Source organism: Oratosquilla oratoria, chromosome 44, assembly GCF_046742065.1.
Source record: "Oratosquilla oratoria isolate Oo_2021 chromosome 44, ASM4674206v1, whole genome shotgun sequence".
Taxonomy (NCBI): Eukaryota; Metazoa; Arthropoda; class Malacostraca; order Stomatopoda; family Squillidae; genus Oratosquilla; species Oratosquilla oratoria.
In genome coordinates, this window is record NC_134820.1 from 26,650,324 (window position 1) to 26,661,619 (window position 11,296).

Genomic DNA, 11,296 nt, shown 5'->3' on the forward strand with positions numbered 1-11,296 from the left:
AAAAAAAAAGTCTTGGTTAAAAAAAAAAAATCTTGATTTTCAAAAAAAAAAAAAAAAAAAAAAAAATCTTGGTTTTAAAAAAAAACAAACAAAAAAAAATCTTGGTTTACACTCCTTCTTCCATCTTATGCTAATCGGGCAAAAATCCTCCCCATATATCTAGTTTACATTTGTTTTGTGTTCCTTTAAGAAACTCGGATGATGAACGAGCATCAGGGAAGGCTAAAGCGGTTTGTTTTCCTTATGGTTCCTCTCTCTTTACTAATCCCTTTTCACGCCGCCACCTCAGAATCTCTCAGAAGTTCTCAGAATCTCTCAGAATCTCTCTCATTCCAAGTCTGTATATATACGGACTGCACTTTATCCGCGCGAGCTCTCAGGTCAGTCTATAGAAAAAAAAAAAAAAAAAAAAAAAAAAAAAAATATATATATATATATATATATATATAATGAATATATATATATAATATATATATATATATATATATATATAATGAATATATATATAATAAATATATAATATATAATATATATATATATATAATATATATATATATATATATATATCTATATATATATATATATATATATATATATATATATATGAGAGAGTGATAGGTGGGGAAGGGTAAACGAAGATGGGCTAAGAATAAAGAAAATAATAACGACAGAGAAGGATTTATATGCCTATCTAAAGCAGCCAGTCTCTTAATAATAAATGCGCTAGAAAAAACCTGACACTCGAAGCTTCACAAGTTCCCCCACTACGGGTATAAATGTTGTGACCAAGATGTTCTGTAACAAGTTCTCTGAGGAAGGTTATAATAACCGAAACGTAAGAACAATAAATGTATTCTTAGCCCATCTTCGTTTACCCTTCCCCACCTACCACTCTCTCATTTGTCTTAAACAATTTATCAACATATATATGTATATATATATAATATATATATAATATATATGTATATATATGTGTATATATATATATATATATATAATATATATATATATATATATATATATATATTAATATATTTATATATATATATATATATATATATGTATATATATTTATATATATATATATATATATGTATATATATATATATATAATATATATACATATATATGTATATACATAATATATATGTATATATATGTATATATATGTATATATATATATATGTATATATATATATATATGTATATATATGTATATATATGTATATATATATATAATATATATATATAAGGAAATATATATATTATATATACTTAAGAATACGGAGGAATCGAGAGGTGGCAGTAGTTCAAAACCTGACGCCAGCGAGTTGGACCAAGAGTATGGTTTATTAGATTCCACGCTACGAAGTTCTCTTTAAGGGGCACCGTCATCGCCTCCTGGCAAAACAGATTCATCATCAATTAGAATAACGGTGGCATTCTTATATATATATATATATATATATATATGTATATATATATATATATATATATATATATATATAAATATATATATATAATATATATATCAATCCTTGGAATGGAGATTTATATAAGGAAATATTTTTATTTTTAAGAATACCACCGTAAGAATCTTACGATGGTATTCTTAAAAAAAAAAAAGAAAAAAAAATATTTTCTAATATAAATTTGTCCCTTCCAAGGATTTATATAAAATTTATATAAGGATTTTTTTAAGAATAACATCGTAAGTCACCACTTTGTTATCAGTAGATTTAGTCATAACATGTTTATGCGAGTAGGTTAGCCTTTGATCTAGGTTATCTCTACTCCGTTGCCATCCAGTCCATCACGTGGCTGCAAGGAAGGTCATTCAATAAGACGAACTCAGTGACCGATGAAGGAACCAAATCACATCATACACAGCAAATTCTTCTTCGCATTTCCGACTTCCAAGAAATAATTGATGAAATATTCCGTAATGAATTCTCTTGCCAGAGGAAAAGTCATTTAGATCAGGATTATCATCGGATAGAAGAGGAAGTCTTAATTTTTTTTTCTTTTTGAAAGAGAGAGAGAGAGAGAGAGAGAGAGAGAGAGAGAGAGAGAGAGAGAGAGAGAGAGAGAGAGAGAGAGAGAGAGAGAGAGAGAGAGAGAAGGAAGTGAGGGTTCGGTCTTTGGTGAAGTCGTGTTTTCCAAAGAGGTAACGCTTCATATGATGGATAACTTTATTTATTTTTTATTTATTTATTTATTCATTTGTAATTCATTAATTTATTTTTATTTATTTATTAGTTTACTTTTGTTTTATCTATTCATTTGTCTTTATTTTATTTATCTACCTGTTTATCTATTTAGTTCTATTATTTATTTATTTATTATCATTATTTATCTATTTTATTATTCATTTGTTTTATCTATTTATGTATTTTTATTTTTACTTATTTTATCTTATTTTATTTTATTTATTTATTTATTTATTTATTTATATATTTATTTATCTATTTATCTATTTATTTATTTATCTATTTATGTATTTATTTATTTATTCATTTATTCATCTTGTTTATTTTTTATAATTTTATTTATTTGTTAGTTTATTTATTTATTTAATTCTATTTGTTTATTTTTATCTATTTATTATCATTATTATTTTATTTTTATTTATTCATTTATTTATTTTTTATTTATTTTAATTATTTATCTATTTATTTTGAGACAAATGTCGCTCCCGTTGCCTGTGTTGGGAAAAGCGAGGATGAGGAAGCAGAGGACGTGTGCATGGGATTTTAAGTATCTCACTTTCTTTGTTTGTGGTGAATAAAGTCGACACATTCAGACTGACAACTTCATCGACAGTCGCAAAACTTCAGAAGCTCGTTTGTACAGAAAAAAAAATAGTACTTTTCTTTCGTACATTTTTTTCATTTTTCATTTTTCACGCCTATTTCACAAAGAAAAATAGGATAAAAGATTATTGGTATAGTGTGAACAAATAACGTAAGTTAAGATCTAACAACTTCTGTCACAAGTTGCTTGTTTTGTTTAGCAATAACCAGCGCTTCTGTCCTTTGTTAAAGTATTGCACCGCAGAGGTGGAAGTATGGAGGTGGTAAAAGAAAGATTTAAGGAGGATCATAGATCGAAGAGAGACAAGAACGTAAAGATGCACAATGTTTTATCTACTATTTATTTACGAGTATTTATCTATTTATTTATTTATCTATTTACGAGTATTTATCTATTTATTTATTTACGACCATTTATCTATTTATTTATTTTATTTATTTAATTTTACATACTTTATTTTATATTTTATTTTATTTTTTAATTATTTATGTATTTGTTTATTTATTTATTTTTATTTATTTATTCATTTATTTATTCATTTATTTATTTATCTATTTATTTATCTTATTTTATTTATTTATTTATTTATTTATCTATTTTTATTTTATTTCATTTTTTCTAGATTAACCTTCAGTGATAAAAGAGGGTAAGTGACTTAGTCTGTAGAAATGTCACCCTGGCCCCTAAAATATTGGTTCCATAAAATATGCAGTCAATACTCGATACGGTAGATATATAACAGAATGATAGACTTGCTCCTTCCCTTCATCAATCAGCTTTTCAACCCGAATTTCTCCTCTACGTCTGCTCTATTGAAGTTGAACTCCATTTCTTCAACCGAGCTTTTGATCGAATATTTCTTCTTCAATCCATCAATCAACCTATTCAGAGTACGCTACTAAAGAGCGGCATTCCTCAATCACGTAAGCCGGACGATCAAGCGAACCTCTGCCACGGCACTCCTGCAAACTTTTCTAGTTCGTTTCTTCATCTTCACTCTGGTCTCACTTTACCCACGTGTCCGTGTTTTTTTTTTTTTTGTTTTTTTTACTCAAAATAAAAGTATTTTTATAACAATTTCTTCCATTTTGAAGAACCGTTACCCAGTATTTTTCATTGTTCTTGTACGATCTTTGTGACTCTGTATTTCGTTGGTTACCAGTGGTTGCCACTTGCCCAGGCAATCCATACATACTGGTTAAAACTCAGACTCGGCCACAACCAAGTGTCTCTTACTAAATGACAAAAAACCGGACTTTTAAACCTTTTTGCCAGACCTGGTGATCATTTTCTACCAATAGAAAGAAGAATTCTATTTTGTTAATCATAGTCACAAAAAATATTGGTAGGTTTTGTAGATAAGCTGATAACCCAAGTACATTTAACTAGAACATCAGGTAAAACTTTGCCTTTCTAAAGTAGCGTTTCTCAACCAGGGTTCCGGAGGAACCCTAAAGTTTCGCAAAAGGTCCCTAAGGGTTCCGCGAGAACAAGTGAGATAAGCCAATGCGTTTTTTATTTTTTATTTAATTTGATATACGTAATATAATTAAACACGCACGATATATTCTTGGTTATTGTAATAATGTAATATAGACATCATCCTATCTAACCTATTATTACGATGAGGATGAACTGAGAAAGATATGATATATATATACATATATATATATATATGTATATATATATATATATATATATATATATATATATATATATATATATATGTGTTTTTTTTTTTTTTTTTTTTTTTTTCGCACGGGTTCCTTGAGACATGCAATTTATTTTAAAGGTTACGCAAAGGTAAAAAGGTTGAGAAACGCTGTTCTAATTGGTAAATAGTAATCGTCAGAGCTGACGAGAGGTTTAAATACGGCAATAAGCATCTCTTCCCCTGTCCTCTATATCTCCATCATTAATAATAACTTCGTTTCGTCTGTATCCTCGAAATGCTTAAACCTTCTTGAACAATGGGTCTTAGTTACTATTTACCTGTTTATTTATTATCTAACTATTCCTATGCATTTATTTATTTTATTATTATCCATATTCTTTTTATCTATCATTATTATTTTTTTGCATCAGATTTAATTATGGACCAAAAGGTCTCCTGTCGACATGCTCCGCCTTTGTAATCCTTTGTAATTTTTTATTATTATTATTTTATTATTATTATTTTTTCTCATCAGATTTAATTATGGACCAAAAGGTCTCATGTCGACATGCTCCGCCTTTGTAATCCTTTGTAAAAAAAAAAATTCGATAATCTTGTCTGACTTGTAACTTACCTTTGTCACCCTCTCGTATCCTTTTTATTTTTTTTTATTTTTTTTTTATATATAATTTCTAACACTTGACTGGTATCAAGTTCCTTACAAGAAAAGTTATCTAATCATTGGAGTAATAGCCAGGATCCACGTCACTTCGCAATTGAGAACAAAGGATCTGAAATCACAATCCACTAATTCCAATCAAGCATTTCCGTGAAAAGGATGCTCTTCCTATACTGTGCAAATAAATCACAAAAAACACGTGATTCACAAAATGTGCAATAAAACCACTTGGGAAATTAAAATGAAAAGTGACCGAACGTTTTTGTCTTAGACCTTTTCAAAGCTCCATTTTTGAAAATATCTTAAATAGACGAAAACATTCGGTCACCTTTCATTTTATTTTCCAAGTTGTTTAATTGCACATTCCTATACTGTATATTCCTCCTCACCCGTGCATTCCTCTCCATTCCATAACCAACAATAGATCTCATTCCCCTTTTTCATACTTTACCTTTGCCGAGATGGGAGGGAGGGAGGAGGGTGGAGGGGAATGGAATGTATAGGAAATGGAATGGGTGGCAGTGGTTTCTATGCCTTTTCTTTTTGGCTACCCCCCGTGTAGGGGGGAAAAGGCTTTGGTATATGTATGTATGTACCTTTGCCTGAAAGCTTGTTGGCTGAGCGAGTTAGAGCGTCGTTATTTGCGGAGGAGGTCGAGGGGGGTGGCGGTTCGAATCCTGCCATCGGCGAAGTTGAACCAAACATTTTATTTTCTGTTTTGTTTCGTTTTGTTTCATATTTTAAGGAACCTTTCAGATTGTTGTTACTGGTGGTGTTCTTGCTTTTAACGGATTTTTATTTCGCGTTTCGCTCTTGCGTTTTACTCTTTTTCATTTTATTATTTTTTTTTCTATTATATTTCACTTTATCTTATTTTATCTTATTTCATTTGATTCATTTTATCGTATTTTGTTTATTTATTTATCTTTGTTTTTATCTATTTGTTATATTTATTTATTTACTTATTTCTATTCATTTATTTTATTTTGTTTTATTTTATCTTATTTTGTATTATTTCATTTCATTTCATTTTTTTTTTTTTTTTTTTTTTTTTTTTGTATGATATAGACACCGAACCATTTTTCAGACTTTATTCGATACAAAAATCAGCGTAGAATACTGTGAGGAAAAGAAACCAAATATGAAATACACAAAACCACAACGATACAAAGAAAATACGTATACATGATAAATACATATATCTAATAGATAACTAAAAAGAACACATGCGCACACAGTGGTAGCGTTCGCAACCGCTGCTACAGCGGTCCGAGTTTAAATCCCGCCCAGGGCTGAAATAACTTCAGTATCGATGCGCTGCGGGTCGTTACTCCAATTCTCGTGGGCAGGGATTTCGGGTGTGTGTGTGTGCATGTAAGGTCACAGTATTACATTATTACCCATAGATCGGTCATATATGAGCTCTGAGCTCTCTTCCGGGAGGGTAATAGATGTCGAACACGAGTCCAACACATAATCCAAGACCATGGTGAATTGTGCGCACACACACACACACACACACACACACACACACACACACACACACACACACACACACACACACACACACACACACTCACGCGCGCGCACACACAAACACACACACACACACACACACACACACACACACACACACACACACACACACACACACACACACACACACACACACATACACACACAGTTACCGTTCTCCCCAGTGACCTATGACCTGAGGTCATCACGGCATTAAGAGGAGCCTCCGGTTGGTGGGAGGGGGAGGGGGAGGGGGAGGGGGGAGGGAGAGGGGGAGGGGGGAGGGGGAGGAGGATGCGGGTAGAAAAAAAAGAGGCGACTGTTGCTTCTTAATGTCTTTGGGGAATTAGATTTTAGAAGATCTGGAGGGAGAGTAAGTGCTTGCTGTGGTCGAGGGCTTCTGAAAGCTGAGGGAGAAGAGGAGGAAGATGAGGAGGAAGAGAAGAAGGAGGAGGAGGATGGAGAGGAAGAGGAAGAGGAGGAAGGGGAGGTGGAACAGGACAAGGAGGAGGAGGAAGAGGAGGAGGAGAAAAGGGAAGAGGTGGAAAAGGAGGAAGAGGAAGTGGAAGAGGAGGAGGAAAAGGAAAATGAGGAAGAGGAGGAGTAGGAGGAAGAGAAGAAGAGGCAAATGAGCAGGAGGAAGAGGAAGAGGAGAAAGAGGAGGAGGAGGAGGAGTAGGAAGAGGAGGAGGAGGACGAGGAGCAGGAGGAAATTGAAGAGGAAGAGTAGGAGGAGCAGGAAGAGGAGGAAAAGGAAGAGAAAAAGTAGTAGGAGGAAGAGGAAGAAGGGAAAGGAAATGAGAAAGGGGAAGAGAAGGAAGAGGAGGGAGAAGAGGAAGAAGATGGAGAAAAGGGGAGGAGGGTGAGAGGACGAAGATGAGGAGGAAGAGTAGACTTGACGATAAAAGGAAGAAAAGTGTAGGAGAGAAGTGGAGGAAGAGGAGGAAGTAGGAGGAAAGGGAGGTCAAGGAGTAAAGAAGATGGAGGAAGGATAAGCAAAGTAGAAAAGAAGTAGATAGAAGGTGAAGAAATGAAGGAGAGAAGGAAGGAAGGAAGGCAGGAGTACATGAAGGAAGGCATGTAGGGAAAGGTCATTCACCTCCGATCTGTTGATTTGGTAAACAAAACGACTTCTGCCTTTGAGAAAGGAAGGGTTGAAGATGGGAGAAGTGGGAAAAGAAAGAAATATAACTTGCATACGAGATAACTCGTTGGTCGTCTGACGTCATTCAAGGTCATTCACTTCCGTTCTGTTGATTTGGTAAACAAAACGACTTCTTCCTTTGAGAAAGGAAGGAAGGAAGATGGGAGAAGTGGGAAAAGAAAGAAACATAACTTGTATACGAGATAACTCGTTGGTCGTCTGAGGTCATTCAAGGTCGTTCAAGGTCATTCACTTCCGATCTGTTGATTTGGTAAACAAAACGACTTCTGCCGTAGAGAAAGGAAGGAAGGAAGATGGGATAAGTGGGAAGAGAAAGAAACATAACTTGCATACGAGATAACTCGTTGGTCGTCTGAGGTCATTCACGGTCATTCACCTCCAATCTGTTGATTTGGTAAACAAAACCACTTCTGCCTTTGAGATGAGCTACAACTCAGCTAGCGGTCCACGTGCTTGTATGCTAATATGGTTCCAACCGAGCGAAGATTTTTTTTCTTTCTTTTTCCTTTTTTTTAACTTCTTTTTTCAGGCAGGGTGGTACGTCAATATTATTAACATACCTCACAGATATCGAATGATTATTCTTGCCCATTTTTCTATTTGCCTTTTTTTTTCTAAATACTTTCTTCCTAGCAATATTTGCTTCTTAATTTCAAGGAAACACAATCTTTTACTTGGCTAAACCTCTTCAAATAATTTCTAAAGTAATAAAAAAGAATAATGTAAATATACAACTGCACACAAGCACACGCATGTGCACTGATTCACATGTTTACATTCTTTGAATATATATATATGTATATATATTATATATATATATATATATATATATATATATATATATATATATATATATATATATATATATATATATATATATGGTTGAAGAAAACAGCTGTTTCTGTCTTAATTATCTTCTTCCTGAGATTTTCTACTTTTCTGATTGCAGACTTCTGCGCACAATCCAACACTGAGATTCTTGTGCCAAAAACCATAGTGAAACACAGCGGACGGTTCTTTACTTACAATCACAACGTTTCGAACAATTTGTACTTTATCAAGTGTTATATACAATACAAATTAATGACATAAATATAAATACATAAATAATAGAGAAGGTTAGTGTTCGAATTTTATGGTGGAGGAGAGGGATTGGATGTTATGGTACCTGGGTTGCCACTTAATATTTTTTTTATTGTGAAAACTAGTGTATTTATGATCATACTACAGGTGGTGCACCAGGGTGGTTGATCATAGAGCCATAAAGAAAGTGACCCAAATTGTCCAGACTTCAAAGAATTAAAATTTGAATTGGACTAGGATACTGACTTAATGCTGGAATACTTCACTATGTGAATACAAATAGGAGAACACACACACACAGGCATGTTCCTGTATATACACACGTACACACACACGTACATACACACACACACACACACACACACACACACACACACACACACACACACACACACACACACACACACACACACACACACACACACACACACACACACACACACACACACACACACACACACGCACACACACACACACACAAACGCATACAGACACACACACACACACGTACACAAATGCATACACACACACGTAAACACACACACACGCACACACACATACATACACATACACACACACACACACACACACACACACACACGTACACAAGCGCATACACACACGCACCCACATACACACACACACACACACACACACACACACACACACACGCATACACACACACACACACACACACACACACACACTGCGAACACAGCTTCACACACACACCCACACACACACACACACACACACACACACACACACACACACACACACACACACACACACACACACACACACACACACACACACACACATAGATATATGCGAGAGAGAGGAGGCATAAACAAGGTTGTTAAGTCTTTAGAAATATTGTTTATCAGGTGCCAAAGAATTAGAAGTCAAATATTTGACACTTGTCATTGATGCAAGAGGCTTGGCGGAGGATCAATGTTGCACAACCCTTGGTAGAATCAAACAGTTTATTATTTTCAGGAGTTTAATGAGTACAGTAACCTTTGTAATCCTGAAGAACACTTGTGTAATTTTGTTTAGGTTAGGTTAAGTTAGGTTAGGGTTTTATAGATTCAGGTATATACGTAGATTAGAGATCTAGTAGTAAGGATGAGATGTACACGTGTCTGTGTGTGTGTGTGTGTGTGTGTGTGTGTGTGTGTGTGTGTGTGTGTGTGTGTGTGTGTGTGTGTGTGTGTGTGTGTGTGTGTGTGTGTGTGTTTGTGTGTGTGTGTGTGTGTGAGAGAGAGAGAGAGAGAGAGTGGGACTGTGAGTATTACTATAATATAACATAACAAGACGAAAAATAGAAAAGTGTTTTGAAATACAGAACTCAATTGGATGTCATCCGTCCTTGATTTTTTTGAGATAGGGTACTACTCAAAATGTATTACAGACTCGGATCACCGGAACACAGTTGAGGAAGGATGTGACTCCACGAATACTCACAATCTTCTGCTTAAAATCTATTTGTCATTCAACATTATGCCTGGCAATACGAGAACACTCAATACACAGACATTTCTCCGAACATATCACAGATTGCTTTGCATAAAGCTTTCACAATTATGTTTGTGAAAATAGCGCATATGCACCTACAAGCATTGGGACATTGCGTCCAAACATGCAGATTTAACTGCTGTATACGTGAAAATAGTCTATATACACCTTACATGTATTGGGGACACTTGTATAGAAGCAATAACATAAATGCATGTGAACTATAAACAGCGTTTCATAAATCATGCAACTGCGTACGAAAATGAACATACGCGCTCGCAAGGTCACTGTTTGCCATTGCATTATGCGCTGGAATTAGGTTGCATGGAATCACTTCTTCATGCAAACATTCAGGCATGCAAGCACACCAAATGCATGCAAGCAAATTCCTATGCAAGCGCATGTTTAGTCAAACAATTCCGTGTTTCAGGAACTTGCTGAGTTTGACGTTTGTGTACTCGCGTGCGCAGACTCTCATATAAAAAAATACAGGAAATATCAGACTACGTGAGAGGAAGGTCATAACACATAGGAACACACGTGTTGCGCGCCATAGTTACAGGACGAAGTTTTATGAAAAATATAAAGATTCTTCTTGCATCTCCCAGACGGCCGAACGAAGCTTTCAGGATCATGAGCGACAAAGTTCACGGAATGAACGAAAACCTTAGAAACTCGAGCATTCGCAGTGCATTGCAAGGCTGATTAACGAAGCATTATGAGATGCACAGCTTCAGAGTTGCCATTTCAGCAAGAAGGACTCGAGTATGGCGCAAAGAAGAACTCGAACTTAAAAAAAAAAAAAAAAAAAAAAAAAAACTACCGTGGGACCTAAGTGTCATTCACTGGCAGGCAAAGGATAATGCCCA